This window comes from Bombus fervidus, chromosome 6, assembly GCF_041682495.2.
Source record: "Bombus fervidus isolate BK054 chromosome 6, iyBomFerv1, whole genome shotgun sequence".
NCBI lineage: Eukaryota > Metazoa > Arthropoda > Insecta > Hymenoptera > Apidae > Bombus > Bombus fervidus.
In genome coordinates this window covers 5,095,358-5,109,968 of record NC_091522.1, presented here as the reverse complement: position 1 = coordinate 5,109,968, position 14,611 = coordinate 5,095,358, and the positions used below count along the sequence as shown (strand labels likewise).

Sequence of the window (14,611 nt, the reverse complement as noted above, 5' to 3'; positions counted from 1 at the left end):
GTGAAATAAAAAAAAAGAATAATATTAGAAATAAAATGGAATGTCCGCATTCCGTATCAAAGATTTGTATCTCTTTTAAGAACTAAAAAGTTGTTCGGACAAAAAAGATTAAATAAGTTTGTTGGCTGTAAAAGGGCCCAAGCCATTTTTGTAAAAAACATAAATCAAAAGATTTTTATAAGAGGATATAACGTAACACTCACATAGATAAAAAGATGTCATAAATAAGGATGAAGCACAGATAATTTGAAATAAGTATAAGTACTGTCTTTTAAAATCTAATTTATAGAAAACATAAGAATTTATTACTTTTAAGAATTAATTTTTCTTTATGTAGAAACCATATCAATTGTTATAAACATACGACATCGTATTAAGGACACGCACGCTGCGTCCATATGAAGTGTCCTATTACCAAAATTTAAACTAAATCATTTTGTAAAGTGTTTAAAGCTACATATAAGATACATAAATATACATAAGAAAAATCTAAAACTATGTTGTAAACACGAAGAATTTCCCAATTAAATTGAATCTCCTAAATTTGTTAACTAACAATATTTGACTGATTTAGGCGTTCTAATTAAAAACTAATTACTTGATTAAATAGCAACCTAATTGTTCTGAGGCTTTTGACTGAAACTTGATTAATTGTAAGTAAAATGAATTGATTGGACTTAGCGACTGATCTGACTAAGACCAATTATATAACTATGTTACACTGACACGGTTAGAAATTGGCCTAAGTGAAGCGATTGATTAATAGACTAAAAGTTAAATTTTTTGGTTACTTTCTCCTTTCCTCAATCTCAAAGGTTATTCTCTTGATCGAGAATCCTCAAACTTCTTTTTTGATTTGTTTTTTTGATAGATTGATTTGTTTTTCTAAATACAACCAATTGACACACACAGACATATTTTACTTCTTTTGAAGTGCGAGTGAAGAATTCTTCTAAGAATTCTTAGCATATCTGCTCTAATAATTTTGGGAAATCTTTTATCCTTGGTCACTTATTCTTTCATTGGTGAACTGTCGCCTGCAAAGAACTTTCAAAAACGCCTAATTTAGGATCAATATAGACGAGTAAGTTTTATCTCCCGAGAGTTTCAGTAGTTCATTAGATTATATGCTTACGATATTCTAAAATTAACCGGAGTTAGCTCACTGAGAGTCTTGTTTTACATATTAGAATATTCGTAGTTATTGTGAAATAAAATACATCAGAAGAAGAATTTGATATCAAGTTAGTATTATGCCCTTAAACACGAATGTTAGGATTGCAAAAACTGAGATCTGAGAAGATTTAAAAAATTAAAGTATACCAAATTTCGAGTAATTTAATGAGTAGACGAATGTTTATTACCGTTTCTTGCACTCTTCAATTAGATTTGTACACTGCAATTCGTGCTTACAATATCTTATTTCAAAAGTATATCATATTGTTTTTATCATTTGCCTACTTGAAGGGGCAGGGTTATGCAAAACTTTGAACAAGTTCGAAAATACGCATTGCTGATATTCAGTCTTAGAATCGTTTTCCGGTTTATTCTACGAACAATTTTATACATAACATCCGTCCTAACTCTATTTATTTCTTAAGACACGGCACTAAAAATGTATCCCAAAATTTAATTATATTTATATTATATTTTGTGAATGAAATTATAAAATATTTTGTTTGAATTATGCGAACATGCAGAATGAGGATTAGATTTATATTAGATTATGAAAACTAGAAAGAAATAATTTTTTATTTTAAATAAAATTTTCTTGTCAGGCTATATGCTATCATTTTTCTATATAATTTATAAAATAATCAGTTTATTTCCGTTAATCTTGATTTGTCGTACTTTTTTCTTACGCAATAATATCGATTTTTTATACTCAGCGTTTCCGCAAAATTATATTCTTTTCTACGTTAAATATAGTTGCAGAGTATAGTTGCGGACATACAATTATCGTATTATCTGCTGACGATGAGCGTTATTTTGTTACTACGTGTGCATTGTTCACTATTCAATAATAGTACATGTTACTGCAAAAACGGGTGAAGAAGGTCACTCGTCTGCGTCGAGCATTATGGCGCAGCAATGCGTCTTGTCAATGAAAGAAATCAGCCTAGAGATATGCATAAGTCTGTCATCTTTGACACTGTTAAATGCCTTTTACAGCATAGTATGTGTGTTAATTGATATTATATTGCGAGTTCTTCATACACGATCTTTATCGCCGTATTGTGTCTGCTTGTTCTACTGGGAAACTGCACGTCTATATGGGTATGATTTCTTTAATTATATTATACATTTTTTGTAATTTTTTTACTACGACACCGTCTTCTGTTGCTATGACAAATCCTGTTTTCATAAAGAATTGTTCTATTATGAACCATTTGTAGCAGAATTATTTATGTACGTTTTGTCTTGCATGATGTAGCGCTTATCGTGTATTGCTTTCTTTTCCCATTTATCTTTTTTCTGTTTCGTAGTGAGTATATATAGGTATTTTTTGGCTTTTTTGTCTTAAGTCGAGTGGTGTGTATACACACCACTATATATATATATATATATATATATATATATATATATATATATATATATATATATATATATATAGTATGTATTCATATGTCTAATATCCCTATTTCTCTTTTCGGTAGAATGTTATTCTGCTATGCATAAATTAGGGTGCGGTTTGCAATGTTTTGTAAGTTTTTTCTGGTTAAAACTTCGATTCGCCGGCTATCGACCTTTCAAACTTAAGCACCCTACGAAGATCCTTACTAAGTTCTCGCCCCAGTCATGAATTAAAATAAGGCTAAATAACGCTAATAACGCTATTTTTCATAATATCGTTAAGAAAACGCGTTGTGCCTGGGTATGTTAAGGTTGTTAGTATAGTGTAAGTGCTTTAATTGTTTTGAATATGTTTTCAGAGTTTAGTTTTGATTTTAGTATTTGTATGAGTTTATATTTATATTCAGTTTTGAGTTGTTCTTTAATCTTGGTATGATTTACATTCCTGTTTTGTTCGAATCCGAATTATACAAGGTGTTCTGCTACAGTTGTAAAAGGATTTAAGGGGTGATTCGTTAAAGTTAAAATAAAACAAAACTCAAGAGGAAAAAATTGCGTTTTCGGTTTTTTATTTATCAATAATTAAAACTCGAACGAAATATGCCTGTGCATGAGCAAACCTTCTTATACGAACGAAAGTAGATCAGCTCGAGCAGCGAAGTACACAGTGATCCTCAAATCGAATGACACATGGGCAGCAGCTTAACAAGTACCAATCGTAGAGAAGCAGACTATGGCATTCAGAAACGCATCCTGCACAACGTTTTGTAAGAAAAATCGTAGATTAAACATGAAACACACTTACGCATTGAAATTCATTACGGCATATCGGCAACCGTCCCGCGAAAATTTTGAGTAGTGAAAATTAGTGTTTCCCTCAATCATTTCCCTTCATAAATAGTTAATGAACAAAAGCACATGTAAAGAATGTTTATTCGAAGATTACACACGCACCACGATTTTCCTGTCCGTAAATTCCACAGAAGAATCATATATGTATTCAGTATTCTTGAAGTACTATTGAATGGGGTCGTGCGCTGTCTTGCATGGATCACAAGCAATTTCCACGCAAATTAATGATCACTACATATAACCTTATTACTCGAAGTATTAATTAAGGTATCATTTTATGAAGTAATGTGTAATAATATAAATTAATATACAACTAAATGGAAAATTGTATTTATCGTATTAAATAGCTCTTTTAAGTTTTCGTTGTCGAAATGATACTATTCTTGCAAGGCAGTTTTAATCATTTTTGACACTAACTTTACCAGGCTCTATCAAATGGCTGGTTTCAAAATTTAATTTAAAGTTGTACACTCATTATTATTTCTTTTGTTCATCTAACTTTATGTAAATTCTTATATTAACAAAAATTGAAAATTGATTAATCAGATAATATTATTAGTGGAATTATATCCTGTTTGACTATTAATCGAGTGTCTCTTTATTTTCATATTGTCAAGGTTTCGGTAGAAATGTTTTTCATATCTATAAAATTATATGTTTTGTGTCTTCCATTCATTTGATTCTTTGTAGCTTTTCTATTTGTCAAGTCTTTCTATTTGGTTTTACTTTTGTTTCCTCTTTATTTTCACTGTTATAATATTTTTTGTTTGTTTCGTATCATAGTTGTTGTGATAGCCGCATAGATCAGTAATTGTTGTCATTAAATGTTGTTATGATACTTTATGTGGTTTTATTATGCATATATTATTTTTGGTAATTAGATGGGCTTATCCCTATCCATTTAATTATGTTACTTAGTGTTTCATTGTCTCTACTTTGCTGTGTAATTATGGATTGTGCTTTCTGTAATAATAATGTTTGTTATAGTTGTGTTGTTATCTTGCGTTGCTAGTTAGATGGATGTCTGTAGCATGTTATTTGTGTGATTATATTTGTGTTATATATATGTCGGGTTGGGGTTAGCACTTGGGTTTGAGGCGTGTAAAGAATCTGCGCCAGGGTCGCTCATCGTCGGTGTACAATCGATGATATCTTTTATTGTCACAAATACAAGATAAACTACCGGTCTCAATACTCGAACGATAATGACAATGATCGTGGAGTCGGTATAGCGAATCCACGGCTCACGGGATAACTGATCTACTTTACTTCAAAGTCTAAGTCGAACTCGACTTACTCCTCGTGATACAAGGATCGCTTGATTAACTCTTTGCTAAGACGTAGATTATTCACTCATCGTACAAACACACTAGGTATCTAACTAATGAGACTGTAAGAAAAGGAATGACTTTTCGTTGCAACGACGCTGCAGAGGAAAACTATGGTGGGATGTGCCTAAGGGCACGAGGTCATCGGATTCGTCAAAGAAAGCCTCCGCTCGGAGGGTGAGGGAAATAAACGTTACTGTTAATTGGTTAATCTCCATGTTGGCGGTTAGAAAAGGATGCTAGCCGCTCTTGAGAGAGAGTTCCTAGCGGGTAGCGTCGTACGTGAGGAAAGCAGATCTCCCGTATCTTGCCGCAATAGGTGACAGATATACGGGCTGATATAATAAAGACTGTTTGCCAATCTGAAGGACTTTAGTTAACCAGATCCTAAGATTTGTAACGGTTCCTCAGGCTATCTGAACATAAACTGCGAATGATGCGTCGGCATCTGGCGATCATCTTACCCAAAGAATAGGGTCTGTATGTTGCCGCTGGAATGTTTCATTGTCAAGTGTCGGTACGGCCAATTCTTTAAAGGAAAGCTATGTAACTTCATATCTCTGTTAGGTGGAACGTTCATCTCGTGACCGTGGCTACACTCGGCGACCGGTCGTCGCCTCGAGCCCAAGATCATTGTCTCAAGTTTCGAATGACTGTATTTGGGTTATTTCGTGAATGCTATTGAGGTTTTTCCAAGTAATTCCAACGGGTGACCCCGTTGTCCTTTCATCTCCGACATATATATATATATATATTTATTTATTTATTTATTTATCTATATATCTTATTTATTTATTTATTGTATTAATATTTGTATTATAATTTATGAAACTTGGGTTTTGTAGATTGTTGTTGTTTTCGTCTATATTTTAGTCTTTAACCTCTTCCCATAATTTTTGCAGTTCATATGCATTGAATATATTGTTTTCATTAGGACCTTTTTCTAGCTGATGAGTCTTTGCTGCATGATGATGTTTTGTGGTTGTGGGTACTTATAATACATTTTGTGTCGCTCGTGTCCGTATTCTATGGTTACAATTTCTAATTGTGTGGCTTTGCAGTAGCACTACACGACAGTTTTATTCATTTTGTTATGCCCGCGTCATGCGTTGCCTTGGTTGTCCGACTTTCGTAGTTGGTGGTTGTCCCGTCAAAACACTTATTATATCCCAGTACAGGTGACCACTTGTTCTGCACATTACCCTTATTGGTTTGTATGCTGTTACCTCCCGCGGTAGCTTCAAAAACGCTCTGGCGATTTCCATATTATTCTTATATGGAGGATATGAATCCTATTATTATCATTATTGTATTCTTTGTTCTTTTCACTTATAATAGATAAATAGTGTAAGTCATAATAGATAGTGTAACTTTTAAATAATTTTAACACCACTAAATTGGTGTATTTTATTATATACTATACTTTATAAAAGCAGAAAAAGTGGCGCAATTAATTAGGAACAATTCTAGTGAAACAATAACTGATAATAACGACAAAAAAAGAAAACACGTTGCTAAAGTGAAAAAGGGAGATCTCCCTATTTGGTTGGCTAAGTGGGTTGACCATATAGATTATTTGTTAAGATGTTTTAATGATGGACTAACGCCTCTTTATATCTTTTAACAATTACTTTCCTGGTTCAATTTCAAGATCTTTTCCTACATCTTCGTTTCTAATATACCATGATGTTTTGACCATTATTTGCAGAATAATTATTTGAAGAATTTGTAGCGCTTTTGAACAATAAACTTTTGTGCCATACTTTGTAAAATATTTTTTCAAAGCTTGAAAATGTAGTAAAACAGCATAATTTATTTGCAAAACGAGTAATGATGTTGTTAATAAATTTATGAACTTCTTTGATTTTAGCATATTGATTACAGAAATTAAATTGATGATCTGCTTCAAGATTTTTTACTTTGATGATTGTTTCGATTTCATTGCTATTCTATTGGTTTGGGAAGTATTTTGTTCTTAACACGGAATTACGAATAATAGTCAGGATTTTAAAGAAAATTCCTTAATAATTCCATCGTTGATCCGATGACATTCAGATGATCTCTTTATTCGAAAATTGGGAAACTGTTTCAAAAAAGTAAAGTTCGTCAACTATATTGAGCTTCGCTTTCTTTTTTCCTTTTTCTTTTTTTCTTCTTTTTTAATCGATTAGAATACTACAATCAATTCTCACAGAGAATCTTTAGTAATTATGTCGTCGTGTTTCCACGGCATGATATGTAAACTTATGATAAGGCTACTTCATTTGATACATATTTTAATAAATTAAAGTGTCCTTTGCTAGTTGAATCTGTTGTGTCGATGTAGTGTATAAAGCCTTTTTAGTCCTCTCCGGTAGTCTGCTCTGTTTAGAAACACCCAGAAGTCACTCGACTAGAGGATTGGAGTGCTTAATCAAGCGTGTGTTGTAATGGTTACTGAATTTCAAAATTCCTTCTTTGACTGTTGACATTTTTAAGTCTTTATGAATGATTTCATTGGTTACGTACCAAGAGGCATTACAGACAAGCCTTAATGTTTTCGATTGGAATCGCTGTAGGATCTCACTGTTAGAGTTAGTGTCTGTGCCCCACAGTTGTATCCCATCGGTTCATACAAATTTTAGAATAACATTTTATAATATAATTTGGAACTTTGTAGAAATATTCTAAGTTTTCTGTTGTTGAGTTGCGTTGTTTAGTTTCCTTTGTCTCCAGGGTGCCTATTATTTTGACATGACCTTCGTAGATTCCTTTTATCTCCGATTTTTTCTTTATAGCGTTTGGACACTCGTATTAGATTATATACTCCAGCTTAGGGGTAGAGAAGCGAGCCACATTTATTACGTTTTTTTTTTATTTGTTTTATTAAATTTTTACAATTTGTCCAGAAGGACATTTGGTAAAATGTTATAGCTTAGAGAATAAAAGAATAAAAAATAAAAAATAAAATAAATAGAAATAAATAAAATATAGCATGTGGATGGTTACCCCCAGCGGGGTTCCATCTTCTAGGTTTCCTATTGCATCTCTATTTCGAGGTCTGCGGGATGCTTCCTCTTCAGTCTTCTTTCTATTTTGGTTTTATTTGTTTCAGCAGCCAGCTGGTTTGGGTGTGTTGCAAGTCTTTCTTTGTACTTTTTTGCGTATCTAGCGATTTCCTCTTTGACTGTTGGAATTTTTAGATCTTTTCGTAGGTCTTCATTTCTGACGTACCATGGTGCGTTAACTATTGTCCTTAAGATTTTTGCTTGCTCTATTTCTATTTTGCTTATGTGACTCATTGCTGCCGTCCCCCATAATGGGACTCCGTATGTCCAGATTGGTTTGATTATTGTTTTGTATATATTTAGTTTATTCATTGTGCTTAATTTAGATTTTCTATTGATTAACCAGTACATCTGCTTCCTTTTTGCACTTATTCTGTTTATTATTGATTTTATATGGTGCTTCCATGTAAGGCGTGTGTCTAAATTTATTCCCAGATATTTGATTTGCTTTGATTGTGCTATGTGGGCGCCGTTCAGTTGAATATCTGGTGTTTTTCCTTTTCTAAGTGTAAATGTTATGTGGTTGCACTTGCTGGTGTTCACTTTTATTTGTTTGTTTTGCAGCCATTTTTCTATTTTTGTAGTGTGTTCTTGTAGTAGTGCGGCGGCCGTTTCTAGATTTGCATGCCTCACTAGTATGGCCGTATCGTCCGCAAACGTCAGTGTTTTACTGTTGACAGTTGTTGGTATATCTGCCGTGTATAGTGTGTATAATATTGGTCCTAAGACACTTCCTTGCGGTACTCCTGCCTTGATGTCCTTAATTTCAGAGTATGCATCATTTATTTTTACTACAAAGGTTCTGTTGTTTAAGTAGGATTTGAGTAGTTTGTAGATTTGTTCTGGAAATTGCTTTTTGATTGTTTGAAGAAGTTTTTCATGGTTAACTTTGTCGAATGCTTTTTCGATATCCATAAAGAGTGCTGTGCAGTATTGTTTTGTTTCAAGCGACTGTAAGATTTCATTGACGAGTCTATGCATTTGTTCTATTGTGGAGTGTTTATTCCTGAATCCAAATTGATGGTTCGGTATTAGTTTTTCTTTTTCTATTGTTGGTTTTAAGCGGTTATATATTATTTTCTCTAGTAATTTGGAAAACGCAGGTAGTAATGATATCGGCCTGTAGGATGCAGTTAAATGTGGGTTTTTGTTTGGTTTGGGTAACATCACTATCTGTGCTATTTTCCATAGTGTAGGAAAGTACTGTATTCTTAGAATTGCGTTAAATATTATCGTTGTTAGTCTTATTGCCTTTGGGGGAAGGTTTTTTAAGATTTTCCCATTGATCAAGTCAAATCCTGGTGCTTTACTTGTCTTTGTTGCCTCAATTAAGTTTGTAACTTCTTGCGCTGTTGTGCTGAGTATGGTGCAGCGTTTATCAGTTGTGTTGCTGGCATTTTCCACTTCTTCATTTGTTTGCCATCCAGGGATGTTGTTATCAATTTCATACGGCGAAAATATATTTTGTAGGTGCTTTGAGAATTCTTCTGCCTGTTCTTCGTTGGTTCTGGCCCATGTGTTGTCCATTTTTCTGATTGCTGGGATTGTTTTTACTGTTTTCTTAATTTTGTTAGTGACTTTCCATAGGGAGTAGTCGGTATTCTCATGCGCGGATAGTGATTCGATGAATTTTGAGAATTCGTTATTATGATGTTCCCTTATTTTATTCTTTAGTTCCTTTGCAAGTTTATTTAGGTTTTTCTTGTTTTCTCGTGTTCTCTGTTTTTGCCATTTTGCTTTCGCTTTTCTTTTTTCCCTGATTTTGTCTAGGATGTCCTGCGGAATAATTTTTGATTGCCTGCTATTTGTTTCATAGGTGGTGGTTGCCCACGCTGCTTCCTGTATTATTTCTGTCAAAGTTGCTACTGCCTGCTCAATGTGTTCAGGTGTTTTCAACGGGATATTGCAGTTGATTTTGTTTTCGATCAGTTCTTTGAAAGTTTGCCAGTTGGTGGTTTTATTGCAAAGCGACTCTGACTTGTTATAAAGTAGAGGTTTGCTTGTATATTCTATTATAATTGGTGTATGGTCGGAGTTAAGCTCGAGGCTGGTTGTTATTTTTAATTTGCTTACATTTAGCCCTTTTGTTACTGCAAAATCCAACAGGTCAGGTATTTTATTGGGGTCTGTCGGCCAGTACGTTGGTTTTCCTGTAGATAGTACATTGAGGTTGCTGCTTCTAATGTATTTTTCCAATGTTCTACCTCTCGGTGTGCTAATTCTCGAACCCCATAATGTGTGCTTTGCATTAAAGTCTCCTGCCGCTATATATTTGTCGCCTAAGGATTGGAAGTACTCTTCCCATTTTTTAAGTGTCATTTTGTGTCTCGGAGGTGCATATACTGCTGACATCTGGAAGTAATTGTCATTGGTTTGTATTGTGACAGTGGTTGCTTGTAGGTGTTCTTGATTTGTTTGACTATGTAAGTGATGCTTGATGTCATTTTTTATTATTACTGCAGTTCCTCCATGTGCTTTACCTGAGGGATGTTTGGTATCGTATATGGTGTAGTACGGTATTTTCATGTAGTTTTTTAGGGTGAAATGTGTTTCTGAGACAAGTAGTATATCAATATTATTTTTATACAAAAATATTTTAGTTTCGTGGGCTCGCTGTTGCAAGCCATTGGAGTTCCAGACTGCTATTTTCAAAATGTCCATCTCTATTTTTTACTTAGCAAGTTAGTAAGTAGTTGTAACATGATTGTTGTTTGTTGTGCTTGTTGTCTTAGTATTGTGTTTAGATCACTTACCATTTTTCCTAACATTTCCATACCTTTAATGGATTGTTTGAGCATTTCTTTGATGTCTGTAACGTCTTCGATGTTATTGTTTTCATTCTGATTGATTGCAAGCGTTGGTTTGCTAATGTTTTTAGTTACTTGTGCGTAGCTTCGTTTACCTTGGGGATCTATGTTTCTGCTTATAGCGTTTAGTTCCTCTTGTGCTTTCAATGTTGTTTCGTTATCCGTTATACTTTGTTGTGGTTGATGGTCATTGTGTGATCTGTTGCGAAGTGGAGGAAACAGTTTACGTTGTATTTGTTTCCTTATTTCACATCCTTTGTAGCTGGCTGGGTGGTTTCCGTTACAATTATAGCATTTAACTTGTTCTATTTTTCCTGTGTATGGGCAGTGTATTGTTAGGTGATTTTTTGCACATTTAACACATGCCGGGCTTCTGTTGCAATAATTTTTTGTGTGTCCGTATTGTTGACACCGCATGCATTGTGGTATATCTTTTTTGTAGCGTGGTGGTTCCACTGTTACAATTGTATTTAGTATTTTTTTGATTTCATAGATTTCCTTGTTATTGGTTCTGGGTTCCAGTTCTATTAAGAATAGTGGCAGTGGTTGCTTCGTATCGTATCTTGTCATATTGTTTATTGCTCTTGTTTCATGGCCAATTTTTCCTAATTCTTCACTTAATTTTTTTGTGTTAGTTTTTGGATGTAAACCTCTTATAACTATTTTATAGCTCCTTTCTGTTTTGAGTTGGTACGTGTGGTATATAGCATTTTTTTCCTTTAGTTCATTTATCACTTTCCTATAAACTTCTGGGGTGTTTGTTTGAATTTTTACTTGTTCTAATTTTGTTTGTTTTATTGTGTAGTTATCCTTCCCGACTACATTGTTTAGTCGATCAATTAGCGGGTCTATTATTTGGGCCTCAACAAATATTGGTGGTGGTTTTGATATGTAAGGAGTTTTAGTTGTGGTTTTGCTTGTCGGGTCATTGTCTATTTCTTCCGTTAGTGAGCTGAAGGAGTTTCTTAAAGGTAATTCTTGCAGCCATCGCTGCTTTCCTGTATCTGGGTTTCCTGCAGCATTTGTGTCTGGAATTATTTTACGTTTTTTGCTAGTCTTTGCTAGCTTCCAGTTTTCGTCCTGGTAACTTATTTTGTTATCTTGTCTGCACTCCTCCTGTCTCCGCTGCTCTTCCATTTCTTCTATTTCCATATCATTTTGGTTGTTATGATTTTGCTGTTGTTGCTGTAAGCCTGGTAAATCTGATGACCCTTTTATGTAATATTTTTCTCCATTGGTTGCAATCTTGATCGTTGATATCTGTTGTTGCATTGTTTGTCGCTAACACTATTCGTAGCACTTCTCTGAATCACTTGACTGGAGCACACGTTTGCCTACGCACATCTGTTCGCCTCGGTTGCCCGAGCGAGACTCGATTTATTACGTTGTTTCAGATATTCAACTGCTGCATTTATATTTTCTTTCGTTTTCAATGGTACTAGTGTTGATGTTGAAATGTTGAAGGATTTCCTAAAGTGAAACCAGTTATTTAGTTTGTTACAGATTGAAATAGCAAATTGATTTTCAATAATTGTAGTGCCGACTATTGCAATAACTGGTAAATGATCTGAGGACAATTCTAAAGAAGAATTAACTTGAATATACCTCAGAGATACATTTTTGGTTATGAAGAAGTCCAGTAAGTAGGGCAATTTGTTTGTGTCCGTAAACCAGTACGTGAGCTCACCTGTACTAATGTAATTTAATTTACTTGACAAAATACTTTTGTATAGTGATCTTCCTTTGGGAGTGATGTTAGTGGTACCCGATTGGAGTATGTTTAGCATTACAGTCGCCTCCTGTTATAAATCTGTGACCCAAGGTTTCCAAAAAATGATCAAAATTTTCTTTTAGTAGGCTGTGCCTCGGAGGACAATATAGCAGATATTGCGAACAGACTATGCCAATCTTGAATCATAATGTTAGTTGCTTGGAGATGATCCTTTTTGTATGGTAGGAATGCGCAGTGCTTGACATTAGATTTTATAATAATACCTGATCTGCCATGTGCTCTGCCGCAGGAGTGTTGAGTGTGATAAATATTGTAATTGTTGACTTTAAAATAATTTTTGTCCGTAAAATGAGTTTCAGAAATAAGCATTATATCTATTTTTTGGCAGGTTTAGAAAAATTTTCAGCTCGTTTTTATGCCGAACCAAACTGTTAGTGTTTTGTATATAACATTTTGAAAAATTTCCCTAGCATACGTTTCTGCTCCACTAATTATATTTCTTACCAAATTTAAACCAGTCTATCACATCAGCTTTGTCACAATTTTGACATATCAGTATATTATGTAATGTTGTATGCGTTTCATCTATATTGTTTTTTATTGCTTTTGATCCTTCCGCACACTTCTTATCATTTGTCCTTCTCCATTTTCATATGTCAGAAGCTACCTCCACTTTTCGGTCTTGCATTCTTAACATTTCCTACCATGTAGCAATCTCTATGCAATCTTTTACGCAATTAATCTTTTATGCAATTTTATTATTTCCTCACCTATCTTGCAGAAAACATCCTGTAGATAATTTTCAATTGATCGTCCTTCATTTTTTATATCCAATTTAAATTTCTTAATACTTATATATTAATAAATTTCAGCCGATAACATTAACCATTTCTATTTTGACAACGTTTCTATAATTCCAAAATCGTTTCGAATGAAAATACTATACTGAAATATTGTGAATAAATTTTGTTTTAATAGAAATCTAAGCACGATTTTCATGATTGGAAGATACAGTTTGTTAATAGTTCTTAATACTTTTACAAACAGCGAAATTGAGAAGTTCAGGTTTCTTTTTCTTGTATTTTGGTCCAACAAGTAAGCTCTGTTGTTCATATAATATCTATAGATAAGTAATGAATGGCTTGTTGAAGACAATTATGTCTCGGATTTATAATTATGTATCCCCAATAGGGGCTATTGGATTATAGTCACCGCTTACCATAAATAGTACGCCAACAAAGGGAGTCTAAGTATTCCTGTCATATTTTGAATTTTGGTAGATTGTGAATAGCTGCCGTGTTAGCCATATTATTATTTATTTTGATTATTACAGTTGTTGCTTGAAGATGTGCGAGAATTAGGCGCTGTGCTGGCGACCTATTTGCGCCAGCGTCACCGTCGCGGCAATTTGTTGTTGCGTTAAAGAACAACATAAATCTCTATGAAGAAATACACACGAAACGCAGCTTTGAGAGGTAATTATGCAATAAATCTCTGTCCATTAAAACGGACCTTCGTACTGCTTTATCGCAAATGGAACGCTGAACTTGTCTTATGAAGCCTCCATTATTTTATACATATAACTCATTTCACATGAGCGGTTTCGGTTTTATTGGATACTACATCAAATTTCCATTAAATTTTGCACTTAATTCATCAAAAAATTTCACAGCCATACGAAATAATTAAATAATTTCTCTAAATCAATAAATATGTAAGTAAATGCTTTCTCCTTTGAAAAAATCGACACCCTTTTTATAGTAAATTGATACAGTTTTAAATAATATAATATGGATATAAGGCAAATACATTTTTTATAATTTTGATAATGAGTTGCCACATCAATGACTAAACTGGAACTGAGCAAATATACGACATGAAAATGGACACAAAACGACATGAAAAACATTCGTGCGAATTGAAAGAAAAATTGAGGACGTAAACACAGCAGTAAATTGTTCCGTTTGCTGGCGCAAACCGTTCATCTGCACTAGGCAACCGACCACTAGGGCAGAGTGGTCTTTCTTTTCCGATTTCTAATATTTATTTACCTTACCCTCCTAAATTGTGGTACTTGGTAGAAAAATAATATGTGCCTTAATTCCAGAGTGCGTAGACAATGGAAACCTATGCCGCATTGCATTTAAAGTTCTGACATTTTTGTGATTGCACGTCATGTCGATCAAACAGTACCACGGAAAGATTCAAGATTTTTACAGAAATTTTATAAATGAGGATATTGATAAAATCTAAATAAAGATACTGATAAAA

At 33.7% G+C, this 14,611-nt stretch overlaps 1 protein-coding gene across 5 annotated transcripts in view; it reads right to left on the bottom strand.

Annotated features, from left to right (window-relative positions):
- LOC139987929 (uncharacterized) overlaps positions 1–14,611 on the bottom strand; it is a 71,405-nt gene that overhangs the window by 14,600 nt on the left and 42,194 nt on the right. The window lies entirely within an intron of this gene.